General features: G+C 47.3%; 1 protein-coding gene across 6 annotated transcripts in view; it reads right to left on the bottom strand.

Annotated features, from left to right (window-relative positions):
• The window catches only part of Scaf8 (SR-related CTD-associated factor 8), a 188,191-nt gene that overhangs the window by 27,990 nt on the left and 143,020 nt on the right, over positions 1-17,181 (bottom strand). For 5 of the 6 annotated variants that reach the window (XR_010062890.1, XR_010062896.1, XR_010062888.1 and 2 more), the window contains one exon: positions 1,029-1,107. The gene's annotated coding sequence lies outside the window, so the exon portion shown is untranslated. Of the gene's footprint in view, positions 1-813; positions 1,108-17,181 lie in introns of those variants that run through there. The other variant, XM_063280810.1, reaches the window with a different exon arrangement.

Raw genomic sequence — 17,181 nt, 5'->3', positions numbered from 1 at the left:
GCCAAGAAGCAAGTTGGGGAGGAAAGGGTTTATTCAGCTTACACTTCCACATTGCTGTTCAACACCAAAGTGAGTCAGGACGGGAACTCAAGCAGGTCAGGAAGCAGGAGCTGATGCAGAGGCCATGGAGAGATGTTACTTACTGGCTTGCTTCCCCTGGCTTGCTCAGCTTGCTCTCTTATAGAACCCAAGACTACCAGCCCAGGGACAGCACCACCCACAATGGGCTGGGTCTTCCCACCTTGATCACTAGTTGAGAAAATGCCTTATAGCTGGGTCTCATGGAGGCATTTCCTCAACTGAGACTCATTTCTCTGCGATAACTTCAGCTTGTCTCAAGTTGACACATAAAACCAGTCAATACACATGTCAACCACAGTGCTGGAGGGGTTGGTAGGTATTATGCTTTTTGTATATAAAATGTGCTCCACAGGCCTATGTATTTGAACACTTGGTCCCCAGTTGGTGGTACTGTTTGAGGCTTAGGTGGATGAAGCTAGGGGTCAGCTTTGAGCCTTACTTAGAGTCTATCTGCTTCTGCTTCCTGTTCTGATGGGAGGGGAGCTGGTGAGAAACCCAGAGGCACACTAACACATCCATGGAGCCATCTGCTGCCATGACTTTCCTATCGCTATGGACTAGCCCCTCAAACCATGAGTCAAAATAAACTTTTCTTCCTTTAAGTTCCTATATCAGTGTTAGCATTTCCTCTAGGCTCCGCTCAACAGTTGCCTAGCAACAGCTGCCCTCCAGGTACAAAGTGGGAGCCAGGCATATAAACTAAATCTATCTATCGATCTATCTATCTATCTATCTATCTCTATCTATCTATCTATCTATCTATCTATCTATCTATCTATCTATCTCGCCTTTCTCTGCCTCTACCCACTTCTTCAGGTCTCCTTCCCTTCAATAAATTCTATTCTACAAAGAATCATTCAGTGGGGCTAATGTGGGTGTGTTTCTTGCCTACCTTCAGGAGAGCATGCTCACTAAGAACTCTTAAAGACACAGAGGCAAATACTGACCTCCACCTTCAACTTCAACCAGACTGCCGAAGATGAACCACTTCACATCCTTCCCCACGATCTTCTGGGTCTTTTTATCCTGAAAGAAACCGACAAACAGGCTCATTAAATTACCAATAGTGAACTATTGAGGTGACAAGGACAAGTTCTACCATCACAGACAAGGTGACGTGCAATTCAGAATGAAAGTCTGTGGTGACATGTGCAGAAGTCCACTGCTGGAGGCTTTACTCTGGTAACAGCCAAGCCTCCTCTTCCCTGGCTGTCTGGTCGGTAGAGACACCACGTATCCTTCCCTGTGCAGTGGTGGTGGGAAATGGATGTGGAAAGCCAAGGTTGGAGGGTAGGATGTTGGTGGTGACTCTGCAGCATAGGAAAGCTTCTGTGGAGATGGTTTGTCCTTGGTGTTTGTGTTCTGGTGAATGTAAAATGGAACCCAAGACTGTACCCACAAGTTCAGAATTCCTCGTGTAGGACACCCCTTTGTATAGGAGAAGAACAAGATCCAGAGTCTGTCACCTACGGCAATTTCTGGTCCAGTCAGAAGTTCAATAGCCAGGGATAACTCCTGCAAAATGGTACTTAACCTAGCTGAAACTGTAACTTGATAAGGGTTTTTGATCAAAAGCAAGCAAACAAACAAAAACCAAAACACCAAAAAAACTCTCCTGAGTTTCATGTTGGTAAAAGATTATTTGATAATCTTTCTAAAAGTGGAAGTGATTTTTCTAATACTAAGCCCAAGTCTCCATATTTCATAGAAAAATGAGCCCAAAACGAGCCCTGAAGGCTATAATAAAAAGATTCCCCAGGACAGTTCCCATAGTTTCAGACAGAGGTTGACTTGTACCCAAAGAACAAAGTTGCCACCTCAGAAAACCTTAGAGCTTCAGCTGGCTGGGGTCTCAGACTAATGGAGCTCAAACCTCTCACCACACCTAGAGACACTGTGCTTAGAGCCACCAGCCACTTGGAGACCTGGCTGGAGAAAACCAGATAAAATGAGTGTCCGTGGGTAGCAGACTCCAGGCTCTCTGCTTCAAACGCGTGACCTCACGTGCAGCTCTCAGTCCTCCAGGGAGCACACACAGCATGTCTCCATTTTACCAATGAAACCACATAGAACCAGGAAGCTGGGCTCTTCAGCTTGGCCTTCATATCTGAGCCTCTGTTGCAAAGCAGGCACCAAGTAGGTGCTGTGTACACAAAAGGGTGATTGGCACATTTTCTGACTTCAGTGCACTCACAATGTAGCATGGGCGGGGAGGGGAATTAAGTATCTTAAATAGAACTCTACTTTCAAACTGTAGTCTTGGATATATTAGAAGGACACAGTTCTTCTTAAAATGAGTCTACTTCCCCCCTTTCTTCCCCTCCTCCAGTGCTGCAGATTAAATGCGGTGCACTGCGCTCCTAAGGCAAACGTTCTACCGCTGAACTGCAGCCCCAGGCCCGTTTCTGCTTTTCATTTTGAAGACACGGTCTCACTAAATTGCCCAGGGTGGATGTGAACAAACTCAAAAACCCAAGGCAGGCTTTGAACTTGAAATCTTCCTGCCTCAGCTTCTCCAGGAAGTGACTGAGACTTGGGCCTTTTCTACCAGGACCAGATGAAGCGTGCAGGAGCATGGAGCTGTTAGCTCAGTACTTCCTAGGCCAAGACAGGAGGGACCCAAGTTTTATGTACAACAGCAAGACCCTTTCTGAAAAAGAAAGGAAGGAAGGAAGGAAGGAGGAAGGAAGGAGGAAGGAAGGAAGAAGGAAGGAAGGAAGAAGGAAGATGACTGTATAAACAAATGAAGCTGACTTTAGAACCAAGTGACCACCTCTAGGTCCATGAGAATTGAGGAGTCAGAGCCTGCCCGGGGATGAGCCAGCACCGAGATCCAGAAGAAGCAGACTGAAGTTCGTTCCTCATCAAGGATGAGATGCTGGGGCTGAGAAGCACTCATAACAAGTTTCAGGGGTAGCACAGTGTGTGCTGGCTGGTTCTGCAATGACTTGACACATGAAGAGAGTCGTCAGAGAAGAGGAAACCTCCGCTGAGAAAAGCCCTTCATAAGATTGGGCTGTACTAAAAAGAGCATTTTCTTAAACAGTGATCAATGTCGGGAGGGCCCACACCATGGTGCGAGGCACCCTTCCTGGGCTGGGGGTCCTGGGCTGAGCAAGCCAGTAAGCAGCACCCCTCCGTGGCCTTCGCTTCAGCTCTTGCCTCCAGGTTCCTGTCCTGATTGAGTCCCAGTCCTGACTTCCTTCAGTGATGAAGTGTGCTGTGGAAGTGCGAGCCAAATAAATCCTTTCCTCCCCAACTTGCTTCCCTTTTCCTGCAACCTGGGACTAAGGGATGGGCACCTCTCAAGCCATAGGGAGGCTCCATGACACCAGCTCTGTACCATAGAAGCAGGACCCAGAAGAGTTGATAAAAATAACCTCAAGACAGAATCCTAAGCCCATCCCTAACTGTTAGAACAGAAGATCGACAAAGCACTGGCAGGGTCACGAATGGAACCTCCAATCTCGCTATCCTTTAGGTGAAGGGATCATGGAGAACAGGAAGCCGGGGCGGTGACCCCAACTCAAACCCGACCCTGCGGATGACCTGAATTTCGAAGCACAGCGCCCCTCTGGATAGCATGGTATTCCAAGATGAAGCAGGTACTGAATTGTCTGTTCTTTTTATAAAACTTCCTTCAGACGAGTGCCGGCTCCTGTGTTTACAAGCCGGGATTTGTGGCAACCCACTCAGGTTTCTCAACACAGACTCACGGCTAGAGGCGAGTGAGGGCCGCTTAGAGAATGGCCTCAGGCTACCTCACTGTACTTCCTCTGAGGAAGGGTATGCAGGGACAAGGCAGGGGCCAGTGGCCTCCCTGTGTTATTTTGGTGACCTAACAATTGCATTTTTACCTGTTACATGGTGACAAGAGAAAAGGGCAAATTTAATTATCTTATCCACTACTGAACCTATGTTTTTACCTAGGTAGGTGTGTGGCAACCATGACAAGAACCAGATACCATACAAACTAAGTAGTTCAAACTAAGTAGTTCTAGAGGCAAGGAAAAAAATGACAAGACGTTCGCATTTTTACGCAGTTTTCCTGACACAACTACTGATCAAGAGGTTGTAAGCAAGTCTACCCTCACTGTAAGGTAATGGCTAACAAGGGGATACTGGAATGACTAAAGCAAAAGAAATAACTAGGGCATGGTTTTTGTTTTAATTCTATTAAGCACAAAGGTGAGGAGCTGGGCAGTTTCTCTACAGAACCTGGGTTCAGTTCCCAACAGCCATTAACTGGCGTCTCACCACCACCAGCAACTCCAGCTCTGAGCGCTCTGATGCCCTCTTCTGGCCTCTGTGGGCATTGCACTGATGTGTTCAAACAGCCACGCCCACACATATATACATACTTTTCAACAACAACAACAAAAAAATCTGGCTGAAGTGATAACTCGGTGGTTAAGAGCATGCAATGCTCTTCCAGAGTACCTGAGTTCGATTCCCAGCACCCTCACCATGCAGTTAATAATTACTGCCCTATAACTCCAACTCAGGGCGGGAGTGGGGATGCGGGGGTCTGGTACCTCTGGTATCCACTGTCACTGGCATGCATGTGCACATACCCATAAACACATACACATGCACATAATTCATGCACATAAAAAGCAAAGGGATAGTTTGTGCTAAAGTGAACCAAAAGGAAGTCTATAAATAATCACCGTTTTAGGGGTCACCACGTATTATTATCTATATTAACAAATAGTGAGATTTTTTTAAAAGCATTGGGGCTCAGGAAAGATGAAAATGCATTCGTTGTTTTCTGAGTGTGTAAATTCTCATACACCTTCAGTCTTTATTCATTTATATGCTTACTAATTTATATTGCACAGGCTAGCCTCAGCTTTGCAACCCTCCTGCATCAGCCTCCAAAGTGCTGTGATTATATTCGGGCCTCTGCCACATCTGGACCACACTGCTATTGTTGGACCAAGGACCCTGGTTTGGCTAATAGGTTCAAGGGCAAAACAGCGAGAGTTAAGTGTGCAATGGTCCTCGGTGGGCAAAGTTCACATGGACTTTGGTTACTGAATTGGTGCAATTATCTTCATCCTAGGGGAGACCCAAGACACGGTTAATCATTTGCCCAGGTCTCACATCAGTGACCCCAAACCTTCACTGCTTACTCTGAACTTTTTTATGAGATCACAGGCACGGTTAATCTGTTTTCTGTCTCTAATAGAGCTTCTTTACCATAGGGATGCACAACCTGGAAGATGGTGCTGGTGTTTACTATATCCACGCGCAACACAAGGTCCATGGTCTCACAGGATGGGATGGGTTTTCCGGACTTCAGCAAGCATCACCCATTACCATTGATAAAGAAACTCACCTGGTCCTTTACATTTTAAAGTATTTTTTAGGCTTCACGGTGATAAATGTTTTTTAAGTCTCGAAATTGGGGCTGGAGAGGTGGCTTGGCAGTTGAGAGAACTGGCTACTCTTGCAGAGGACCTGGGTTCAGTTCCCAGCACCCACACGGCAGGTGACAACCATCTACAACTCCAGTTCCAGAGGATCTGAGGCTCTCACCTGGCCTCCACCGGCACAATATGCACACGGCATAGACATACACGCAGGCCAAACACCCATACATATAAAATAAGAACAAATAACTTTTTTAAGAGTCTCACTTTTGTCGGCGACACATGAGACAAGGGAACTGAAAGGGTAAAGTTTTTAAAAACGAGTCTATTGGTTGATAGAATTTAACTTAAGCACTTCTGAGTTTTACCTAAACGTTGTTCAGGAGATGACGTCTAAAAAGGCATTTGCAGTAGTAAAAATAGAATGGGAAGAATTGTTTTTCTTTCTTTATTTTGGTGCAGAGGTCTCAGTCTAGGCCCCCAATTCCCACTTGACTGGCTTAGCTGCACCCTCATCCCCATCCCCACCCCCACCCCATTAGGTTAGATATTTTGTAATGGGTAAAGTTAAGCTTTTGAAGGCAGCCGTGCCCAGTGGGATGCTAAGTGGCTAACAGGAAAACTTGAGAACTGAGAACTCCAGGAAGCAAGAAGCTCCTTGCTGAAGCAGAGAGGTCATGGTGTTGGGGATGGGGCAGGGCACAGGGCTTCTGGGATAGCAGAATGCATTTCCTGGTTGGCTTGAGCGGCAGTCACCTATCATAATATATTACATCACACACGTGGTGGGGTGTTCTGTACTTGTAGGCTCTCCTCTTAAAGGGGATTTATAGGATGAAATCATTGGTTTGAAATAGGGAAGCAACAATACAGGGATAAATTACTCGGTATTTCCAGGTCTCGGAGGAAAAACAAAATTAAGTAAGCTCTTTCTCTTCACTTGACAAGGGAGAGGCTGTGTGGTGAGGAGTGCGGTCATTATCTGTGAGCTCTTTCTTGTTGCCCAAGCAGAAGCAGCTCATCCTGGAGCAGGTGTTTGCAAGTCTTACACAGCAAGCGTGTGTGATCTGCTGTTCTAAGAATCAGTGTCTTGCAGCTTGGGAAGTAACGTTCAAGTCTTAGTTTTCTTGCCTGTGTATGTGTGCGTGCGTGCGTGCGTTTGTGTGTGTGTGTGTGTGCATGTGTATGCTTGTGCATTTGTGTGCTCGTGTGTGCACGTCTGTGTGTGTGTTGCATCAGCACGGTAACTGTATGTATACAGTTCATTTGCTCAAGTAGATACCAAGATGTCTTCCCCAATGCCTCTCTTTCTCATTTTTGAGAGAGGGTCTCTCAATGAACTGAAAGCTCACCGACTTCGCTAGACTTGCTGGCCAGCTGACCTCTGCCTATATCTTCCTCCCCAGAGCTAGGGTTTTATGGGACACATTGTGTGATGCCCTGCCTTTTTATGTGGTTAGTGGAGATCCAAACTCAAGTCTTCATGCTTGAGCAGCAAGAGGTTAACCCACTGAGCCCTCTCCCAGGCAAACCCTGCTTTTAGGTTTTCCTCCAGTTTGGAGCAGTTCAGAATTTCTTCTTCCAGCAGAAATGGCTGAGACAGAGCCCAGGTAAATTCTTCCATATCTCATGCCAAGTCACACTGCTTGCAGGACATGGCGTCTGGGTGCCCAACCCCCACTAGCCAAGGCCTCCCAGAGCCTCCTGGCCAGACTCCAGGGTGAGAAAAGCCAGCGCACAGCCAAGGCGGAGCCTGGGTTTGCAGCTTCAGCTCTCCAGAGTCCAAGGTCTCTCCCTCTTCCATCACTGGAGTGAAAACGGGCCCGGTCTGTTTATTTTCTCCCAGAGCTATTTAACATATGAGCACAAAGAAAGAGTGGGGAAAACCGCAGCCATGTGGACCAGAATGATCTCCAATCACAATAAACACTCCCAAAGAGGGAGGAAGATGGTAAGCGATAGATTTCCTTTCTAACATTCTTTAAAATAAATGCAGGGCCTTTGGGGAGGCGGCCTGACAGGTTTCCACGAGATGAAGAGGGTGGAGACAAGCAGGGCTTTGTGTTCTAGCTGCCGCACCAGGCTTTAGCAACTGCCCCCACCAGGGGACAAAGGGTCTGGAGCTTGTCCACAGGCAAAGGCAAAGTTGCTGCCCTGAAATCAATGAGGATTCCTTCCCTTTCTTTAGCCCTTGGCAGTGTGACATCCAGGAAGATGCTGGGCTCTGTCACTTTCTGTAGGGCCTCTTCATCCTCTAAGCTACGTCCTGGCCTGCTGAGAAACGCCAGGATGGTTGAGGAACCACATGGTTCAGCCAACCACAGCAGGCTGAGATGGAGAGCAAGCCAAACCTAAATTCTGGACCACCACATTTAGGAGATGTTTCCCCCTGAAACCTGAGAGCAAACTCCACAAAGCTTCAAACCAATGTGTGATGGTTGTGAGAAAGGGACACGGACAGACAGACAGACAGACACACACACACACACACACACACCTGGTTTCTGCATCCGCTTCCACAGACCCATCTGTTCTTACAGCAGAGTCCATGTGTCCTTCCGCAAAGCTCACTTTGAACATCATCAAGGCACGGACGGCATGCTGCATGCTAGGAAGCCTAAAACATGTCACCTCCCACAAAAACCCTTGTGCCCCCATCACTGCCAGGAGGTGGCATGAAAACACAATTTCTCAAGTACCTGCCAAGAGAGAAACAAGTCGGGCAGGATGGGTTCAAGCCTGTAAGCTGGACAAAGAGGCAGGAGGTTCACTGACAGTCCAAGGTCAGCCTGAGCTACAGGGTAGGACCTCTTCTCTAAAAGGTGGGGACCGGGTGGCGTGGGGAGTTGGGAGCAGTGGGATACTCCTGCGATTCCAGCCGCTTGGGAGGCAGAAACAGAGAGAATAACTTTGAGTCCAGGAGCTCTAGGCACCCTGGTCAAAATAGCAAGATCTTACAGTGAGAGAAAAGATGGGACAGGAGCAGAGAGGGAGGGAGGGAGGAAGAGAAGGAAGGAAAGGAAGAAGAAGAAGGAGAAGGAGAAGGAGAAGAGGAGGAAGAGGAGGAGGAGGAGGAGGAGGAAGAGGAGGAGGAGGAGGAGGAGGAGGAGGAGAGGGGGGAAAGGGGGCTGGAGAGATGGTGGCTTGGTGGTTAAAAATCTGCACTTGTCCATAGGACTCCAGTTCAGTTCCCAGCACCTAAAATGGGCAGCTTATGACCACATATAACTCTAGCTCCAGGGTCCTCTGGTTTCTTTGGACATCTGCATATTACACACACACACACACACACACACACACACACACCCCACACAGAGAGAGAGAGAGAGAGAGAGAGAGAGAGAGAGAGAGAGAGACCTACACACGTAATTGAAAATACTTTTTAAAAAGTTTTAAAACAGAAAGAAAGAGAAAGAGAAAGTAGGGAGGGAAGAAAGAAGGGAAGAAAGACAAGGACTAGAGGTTTCTCTCATTTTCAACATATTTTTAGAAGTCCATTTCAAATAAGTAAAGTTAATGTCAGGTCCCTCCTTCAGCCTGGTTTAGAGAAGCGCCTGAGATACAGAAGCTGCCCTTGAGGAGTTGGTTTTCGGGGGACTACATTTTAGGTAACCAGTACCTCTGTCATATCCCACACAACTCACGGCTACAGTGATCGCACTGGCTCGTTCAACTTGACACAGCCCCAAGGGAAGGGACCACCTATTGAAAAATGCCTCCTCTAAGACCGGGCTGCAGGCAAGTTTGTAGAGTATTTTCTCAAGTAGCGATGGATGGGGGAGGGCCCAGCCCACTGTGGCTATCCCATCCCTGGGCCGGGAGTCCCAGGTTCTATAAGAAAGAAGGTCAAGCAAGTCAGTAAGCAGCAGCCTTCCATGGCCTCTGCCTCAGCTCCTGCCTCCAGGTTCCTGCCCTGCCTGAGTTCCTGTCCTGATTTCCTTTGATGAAGAACAGTGCTGTGGAAGCAGAAGCCCACTAAGCCCTCTCCTCCCCAAGTCACTTTGGTCATGGGGTTTCATCAGAGCAATAATAACCATAACTAAGACAGGGACTAAAACTGAATGATGACTGTGATTAAACAGTCAATACCCAGAGGTCCCCACAGGCTAAGGTGACATTCACAAGATGAATGCCTGAAGCCAAATCACAAACCGTAGAGCATCTGTTCCTGAAGATGGTGGTCTACACGTCACCAGAGAGGTGGGTGAACGTGGAAGGCATGTTCAGATAGGCCAGGCATCTATGCCAGGCATCCAGATAGGCCAATCAGTCACAGGGCAGGGCAGGACTACCTATGCTCTCCCTGGCCAAACACTATGGTAGGTAAGGAAAGGTTCCTCTCCAGCAAGTGGAATCTCCCAGCTCATCTACCAGGGGATGGTGGGGGCTCCAGCAACACCCAGGAGGAGACCCTGACAAGTCCCTAAGCCAAGCACTAGTTCCTCAAAAGCAAAAATCACACACTACACATGCTTGACCCTTTTCTGGCAATGGTCTGAGGTGGTAGCCGGATGGGGGTGTGGTGCTCTGGAGAACCAGATGTCATCTTATACACTTCCTAAGCCAAACCCATCTTCTCCTCCAGGAGACTATGTAGATAAGGCCTACAGTTTAGTCAGGTTTTGTGTTTTGAAAACAGCAAGCTTCCTCCAGTGAACATCTTGGTAAGGTGAGAGGGGTTAAGGGGCGGGGGAGGGCGTCATAGTTCCAGCCCATACAGAGAAAGAAAGTTGGAAATCACAGCAGCTTACCCATGGGGCAGTTAAGAACCCTTCTAGAGAGTTCTGAAGAAAATCACAGGGTGCTGTTCTGTTGGGGACTCACATTCCAGACTGTCGGGTCCCCCTGTGCTCTAGGCAGGGAAACTAACCTGGTGCAGCTGGCTTCCTGTGCTTTTGCTTGCACATCTGAAATCTTTCTGTGGAATGAACTTTGGAGAAACAAGAGCACGGGCTAATACGGCTTGTTTAGGGGGTAAGACTCAAAACTGCACAGGCCTTCAAAGCCAGTGTGGTTGGACCCAGAGCAATGTCTGGCAGAGACACCTGTGGTCCCAAGGACCAAGGTAACAGGAGACAAGCATCAGCCTGCTTGAACTTCAAAAGGAGTCTAATCACCACTGATGTGAACCCACCCCCTTCCTTGTCAACAACCATCCCTGGGCTGAAGATGAGCCCCACCCCACCCCTGAGCTCATCGCTGTCCCCAGCAGTCACTTAAAGCCAACTAGGACCATTTATGAAAGGGCCTGTGTTTAGCTCTACTCTCTGTTTAGTTCCCGTGTTTTCTTCCAGCCAATCTGTCTGTAATTAAAATCACATTGCCGCAAACCTTAGCTGGTATGAAAAGTTTTACCAGATGTATACAATCGACTGGCTGTAGTATTTGGCATGCCTGCAATGGTCCCATTAAAGAGGGGCGGGCCAGCCTGATTTGGAGCGTGGGTTATATGCCTTGGATTGGTTGTGTTTTTCACTGACACTAAGACTGTGTGGGACACTTAACCCCTTTTTCAACAATCATAAGGGCGTAGGTCAACTAACAAGGAAGACCACTGCACCTTATCAAAACCTAGGCTGGATCGATGGCTCGGTGATTAAGACCCCCAGCTGGGCTTCCAGATATATCTGGGTTCGATTCCCAGCACCCTCGTAGACATTCATGACCAGCTGTAACTCCAGTTCCAAGAGATCCAAAGACACCAGACACACACGTGGTGCAGAGACATATATGCAGGCAAAACATACATACATATATATATATATATATATATATATATATATATAAAATACAAAATTTTTTAAAAAATTAAAAACACAGCTATTTGGTAGGGCTGGGGAGCTGGCGAGACAATCAAGTGTTGGTCACGGAAGCATGAAAGATCTGAATTAAACCTCCCTCCCAGAACCCATATTTAAAAAAAAAAAAAAAGGAAAAGAAAAAAAATCTAAGTATGGTAGTTTATACTTACAGTGTAGGTAGTGGGGCTTGACCAATTAGCCTAGCCTAATTGGTAACAAAGCCAGCAAGAGACCTTGTCCCCAAAACAAAAGGAACAAAACACACATTAAACAAACAAACAAAGGGTAGAAAACACCCGAGGAACAGCAAGTACACGCACATGCAGGCATGCGCTCTCATACACACAAACACACACACTCAAACCTAGTGCCTGGTCAAGGAAGTCCCCTTTGACGATCCTCCCCCCTTCTGAACCCAAAGGAGCCTTCTTGGCCTTTACAAATGCCAATGCTGTCAGTGCCTCCACAGCCGTGCAGCGGGGCGGAGACGACGCAGATACCATCATGGCTTCCAGACATGGAAACCAACAGGCGCTGCAAAGATTGGGTGAGGTGATTTTAGGACAAAGAGAGGAAGGCCTGAACTCTTGTAGATAATATGATTTGTGTTCCAAGAGGCAGCAGATAAACTATGAACAGATTCAAGGGGTGAGCTAAAGACGTGCTGACAAAAATCAATTCCTGACTCCTGAGAGAAATATCAGGGAGGGAGAACAAGTCCCCACCTCAACACCCTCCCCTATGTGTGCAGGCCTCACCATGTGTACACTGTACCCTCCCCCCGCATGCTGCACCCTCCCCTACATGTCCACACTGTATTTTCCCCTATACACCCACACTGGGTACTATCATCCAACAAGGAAAATGAAACAGACTGCATATGTGTATAATAATAATGTAATAATAATAATAATAATAATAATAACAGGAGGCTGAGATAGCCCTTCCAACTCTGCGAGCCACTCCAGCCACACTTGATACAATTTGTACATACTGTAGCTATAAAGTTACAATTTAGCTTTAAAGGCATCCTTAAATACAGATTTCAGAATTAGCTGAAACCTCTCACAGCATGTGACAGGAAGAGACATATGTTCCTAATCTGTGGGTTTAAAATTGTTTAGGGCTTACATCAATGAGACTCCTCAGTAGAAAAACCAGGCCACCAATCTCAGACACGAGAGTACAGGAGCAGTGATGGATAATTCGACTTTTGAGCTTCATGTTCGACAGCAAATCAGTTGTTAAAACTCTCTCTCTCTCTCTCTCTCTCTCTCTCTCTCTCTCTCTCTCCCCCCCCCCCGCCCCCCAATGGACTTTCATCCAAAGCCAAAAGAGTAGGAAGGGCAGGGGAACTAGATATGCCTAGTTTCTAGCTAGAGATGTGTTCTGTTGAGACAAGCTGAGGCTGGAGGGAAGTCCAAGGTCTCCACTACCCCAGAAAAAAGAGAACTGGAAAGAGGACTGTTCTAGCACCAGTGAGAGCAAGTTCCCAAATGAGGACGTAGGTATTAGACACTCAGAGTGAATGGCAGACCATTCGAAGCAGAACACTGTTGGGCCGGGCATGTGGCTCCCTTGGCAGAGCGCTTGTCTAGCATGCCTGAGCCCCAGGAAACCAGGTGTGGCACACACACCTAGAATTTCAGGACTTGGGACATTTACAACAGAATTATTAGTTCAAGACCATCCTTGACTACACAGCAAAGTTTAAGACCAGCTTGGGCTACACGAGGCTGTCTAAAACAAAGAAACTGAGAAACCCAGAAAATTGCCAAGTGAGCCTAAAGAATGCATTCTCTAAAGAGGCACTCTGCCTAGCACTTGAGAGCCAGTCCTTCACACTGCCCTCTCTGCCCCTGCAAAGGGAGACGGTATCAGAAAATGATTAAAATAATTCTGGAGGCATGCAGAACTATGAAAATCGTGACGGAAAGGGAAGATGGGAAATAAAGCTGGATGAAGGAAGATGCTTCAGTGGGAATAACAAACTGGACAAAAAGGGGAGAATGAGGCTGTGCACAGAGCGGGAAGAATCGGTCCAGTGGTCCAGCCTGTAGCTAGAATAGAGATAAGGATTATCCAACTAAGCTGGGCTCACAGGAGCTCACAGAGACTGAACCGACAACCAGGGCAACTGACAGTCCCTCTGCACGTATGTTGCTGTCCTGTAGTTTTAAGTTCTGTGGTATCCTAGCAGTGGGAGCAACAGCTGTCTCCAACTCCGATGCTGCCTTTGGGAGCCTTACCTCCTCCTGGGTTGCCTCGTCCAACCTTGGTAGGAGAGGATGTGCAAATTTATATCCTGTGACTGGTTAATATACATGGGGGGGTCTACCCTTTTCTGGAAAGACACAGAAGAGGAGTGGATGGGGGGGGTGGCAGGAAGAAGGGGTTGGGGAGGGAGGGGTTGGGAGGAGAGGAGGAAGGGGAAACTGCCTTTGGGGTGTAAAAAAGTCATCAAACTACAAGAAGAGAAGGAGGAAGAAGAAGGAAAGAAGAGGAGGAGGAAGAGGGAGAGGAGGAGGAGGGAGAGGAAGAAGAGGAAGGTTGTCCTTGCCTGTAATGTCATCATCAAAGCCCATCACGGGTCCAATGCTTGCCTTACTTAGTGTTCCCATCTGAACAGGAAAATGCTAACTCCCTGCGGCAGTACAAATAAAATGTCCCTAATAGTCTCAGACATTTGAATACTTAGTCCCCAGCTGGTAGTGACATTGGGGGTAGGGGGCAGAGGCATGGCCTGGCTAGAGGCAGTACCTCACTGGGGATGTGTTTTGAGGTTTCATAGGCTTCCCACTATTCCCAGTGTGCACTCTACTTCCTGATTGTGGCTCGAGATGTGAGCCCTTAGCATTGGGTTTCCAGCTGCAGCAGCCATACCTGCCTGCTGCTGACAGATCTGCTGCTGCCAGGCTTCCCCACAGTGGTGGTGATGGACTCTATCCTCATGAAACTGTGGGCCCAAGTAATCCCTTCCTTCTGTAAGCGGAAGGCCATGGCGTCTGAGCATAGAAAGGTAATTAAGATGGCCCCAGTTAACAGAGCAGAGCAGAGACTGGATAAGATACAGGTATCCGATGCACAGTGTAAAACTGTCTGTCCCCCTGGACTCAACCTTTTTCCATTGTGCTGTCGTTTCGGGTGCCACAAGCCATCTGAAGAGAATGTAGACAAAACTTATGTCACCCCATTTTTCTCCTGTACATCTGTTTAAATGAAAGTAAGGCTCAGCAGATGAGATGGTACATGCCTGTGAGCACAGAATTGGAAGACCGAGAGAAAGTAAGAATCCAAGGTCAGCTTGGGTGGCGTAGTGAGTTCAAGACCACACTGGACTACAAAGTTGGAGCCCATTTCAAAAACAAAGCAAAACAGACAAACAAACAAAAGCTTATGAGATGAACACTCCAATAGGCTCCAAGTCAGTCTCCCTTGTTTGGAAGATGTAATCCATTTAATTAATTAGTTAGTTAGTTAGTTAGTTAGTTAGTTAGCTAGCTAGCTAGTTAGTTTTATGGAGAGAACCCAGAACCTCACACATGCTAAGCATGTGCTCAATAACTGATCTACACAGGTAGCTAGAAAGTATAATCATGACATTACAGTATAAGTAACCCACTTAGATATTTACTGGATTCTTTTTAAACTGTTCGTTATTATTGGGGGTCAGGCAGCACCTCCTACAAAACATACATAGGGGCCAGAGGACAGCTTTCTGGAGTCAGTTCTTTCCTTCAGCCTGTATGTGGGTCCCGGGGCTCAAACTTGTGTCATCAGGGTTTCTAGGCAAGCTCCTTTACCTGATAAGCCATCTCGTTGGCCCCTCATCAGAATGTTTCTTAGCTGATGCCTTAGTGGCCCTCTCACTCACTCACTCACTCACTAGCTAACTAACTAACACGCACTAACATTTCACTAACAGTGAAATGCACTATACAGACAAAGAAATAAATGCTGCCTACCTTACAGTTTTGAAGACCCTAAAAATCTCCAGGCAGGGGTGCCAAGTGGCTCTGAAGAGGAGACCAGGTGTGCATGCCTACTGTCTGCCTGGGTTAGCTGCTAATGGCCTGCTATTCCCCAGTCTTTCTCCTGCACCAAGATGGATTTTGTTGTTGTTGTTGTTGTTGTTTAATTTAAATCAGCCTAAGGTCTTGCACAGGCTAAGTGTGGGATCCCCCCCCCCCGTGCCTATTATTAATCTAAAGATAAAAGCCCATTGGAAGAAATAGCTTTCCACTTCTTCCAAATCACCTTAGGATGTCTGCCTCTTGACTAATAAAACATAGTGTTTTGATCTTGGATGTTTCCTCCCTGCCAACGAACATATGCGGTCTTTAAATTCTGGCGTCTGGGGTTTAATTTAAGTTTTTAATGCCTCCCCTCTCCCCTCCCTCTCTCTTGTCTCATCTTTCATTTGACCAGAGTTGGTTGGTAGAAGGTCTACAAGAGAATATGGTTCAGATTGAACTAAGAAGACAATAACTTAGGAGAATTCCCAGGGCTGGGGAGATAACTCAGCGGACGAAGTACTTGCTGTGCATACACAAGTCTGGATGCCCAGCACCCACATAAAAAACAGCAACACCCAGGTGATGTGGCACTCCCAATGTTGGTGAAGCAGAAGTAAGAGGATCTGTGGGGCTCACAGTCAGCTAGTTAAATCAAGTGAGCTCTGGGCAGAGAGAGAGAGAGAGAGAGAGAGAGAGAGAGAGAGAGAGAGAGAGAGAGAAAGAGAGAGAGAGAGGATGAATATGGGTCCAAGGGATTAGGTCTCCATCTTAATTGATACAGAAAGAAAGGAAACTTTAGCCCAAACAGCTCCTCTATGCTGCCCTGAGAAGGAACTCACACGATTTAAGTTCATCATTTTCTCAAGGGTGGAAAGATGCTAAGCACTGTCAGTGCAGGAAATTGAAAAATTCACTTCCCAGGAGAACTATGTGGCAGAAGTGGGGGGGCCTCCCTGGAAGGGGGGTGGATAAGGTTGGCCTTTGTCCTTTCATAATCCTATTAACTGGCTCCTTGAAGAATGTGGGTGGCTGGGAGATAAGACGCCTTTGATGTTAAGTGTCACCAACTCATGGTGGTAAAACTACCGTCTTGGCACCCAAGGCCTCATAAGCATAGTCAAACACTGGGCATCAGGGCCCTGGAGGAGCCTGCTCCCTTGACAGCCTGCTGTGCCCCGGGGGCAGACCTTGCAAGTTGCTCCGTGGAAATAGATAAGGGGGCTCAACGTCTCCAAGTGGAAGCAATTTACTCCTGGGCTACAGGGTTGACCTCCAGGGTTTAAGTGAACCCTTCAGCCGCTTCCTTGCCCCGACAAAGAACTCAGGCTCCCTCGCTCAGCAATTATAATCAATCTCAAGATGTCCTTCCAGGAACAAAAGACGCCGAGACGACTGCTCTTCATTAACCAAGAAAATTAAATCAAAACCTATTGTGTACGGAGTGCTCATTGGCTGGCAGCAACTCAGTCCCCTGTGGCCTTCTCTCCATCTAGATGAGGGATTGAGCTTGTTTGTCTCGTATTTCCACGAAGCACTGGTGAAGAGAAGCTAAATTCCCTGGTAAATCCACAGTCACGGTTGGGTAGGGGTGCAGGAAGAGCTGAGAGCGTTCCCTTCCTAGCCCTTAAGGGTAGGGTGGGCACGATGCTGCATGCCTCTAATCCCAGCATTTTGGAGGCAGAGGCAGGAGAATCACACGTTTGAGGACAACCTGGGAGACCCTGTTTCAAAATCTTCCTGCCACTTCAACAGCCCCGCTGCTGTGAGTCCACGGAGGAAATGGATCAGAGGAGCTTTCCTTAAAGGATCTTTCTAATAATCCTAAATTCTCAAGACTTCTGTCCTGTGAGCTTAGATCTCCCAGTAGGCAGTTCTTCTGTTACTCTTATACCTCTGTGAGTGCACACT

This window comes from Rattus norvegicus, chromosome 1 (assembly GCF_036323735.1).
Source record: "Rattus norvegicus strain BN/NHsdMcwi chromosome 1, GRCr8, whole genome shotgun sequence".
NCBI classification, from domain to species: Eukaryota; Metazoa; Chordata; class Mammalia; order Rodentia; family Muridae; genus Rattus; species Rattus norvegicus.
The sequence above is the reverse complement of the archived record's forward strand: the minus strand, read 5'-3'. Positions and strand labels throughout refer to the sequence as shown.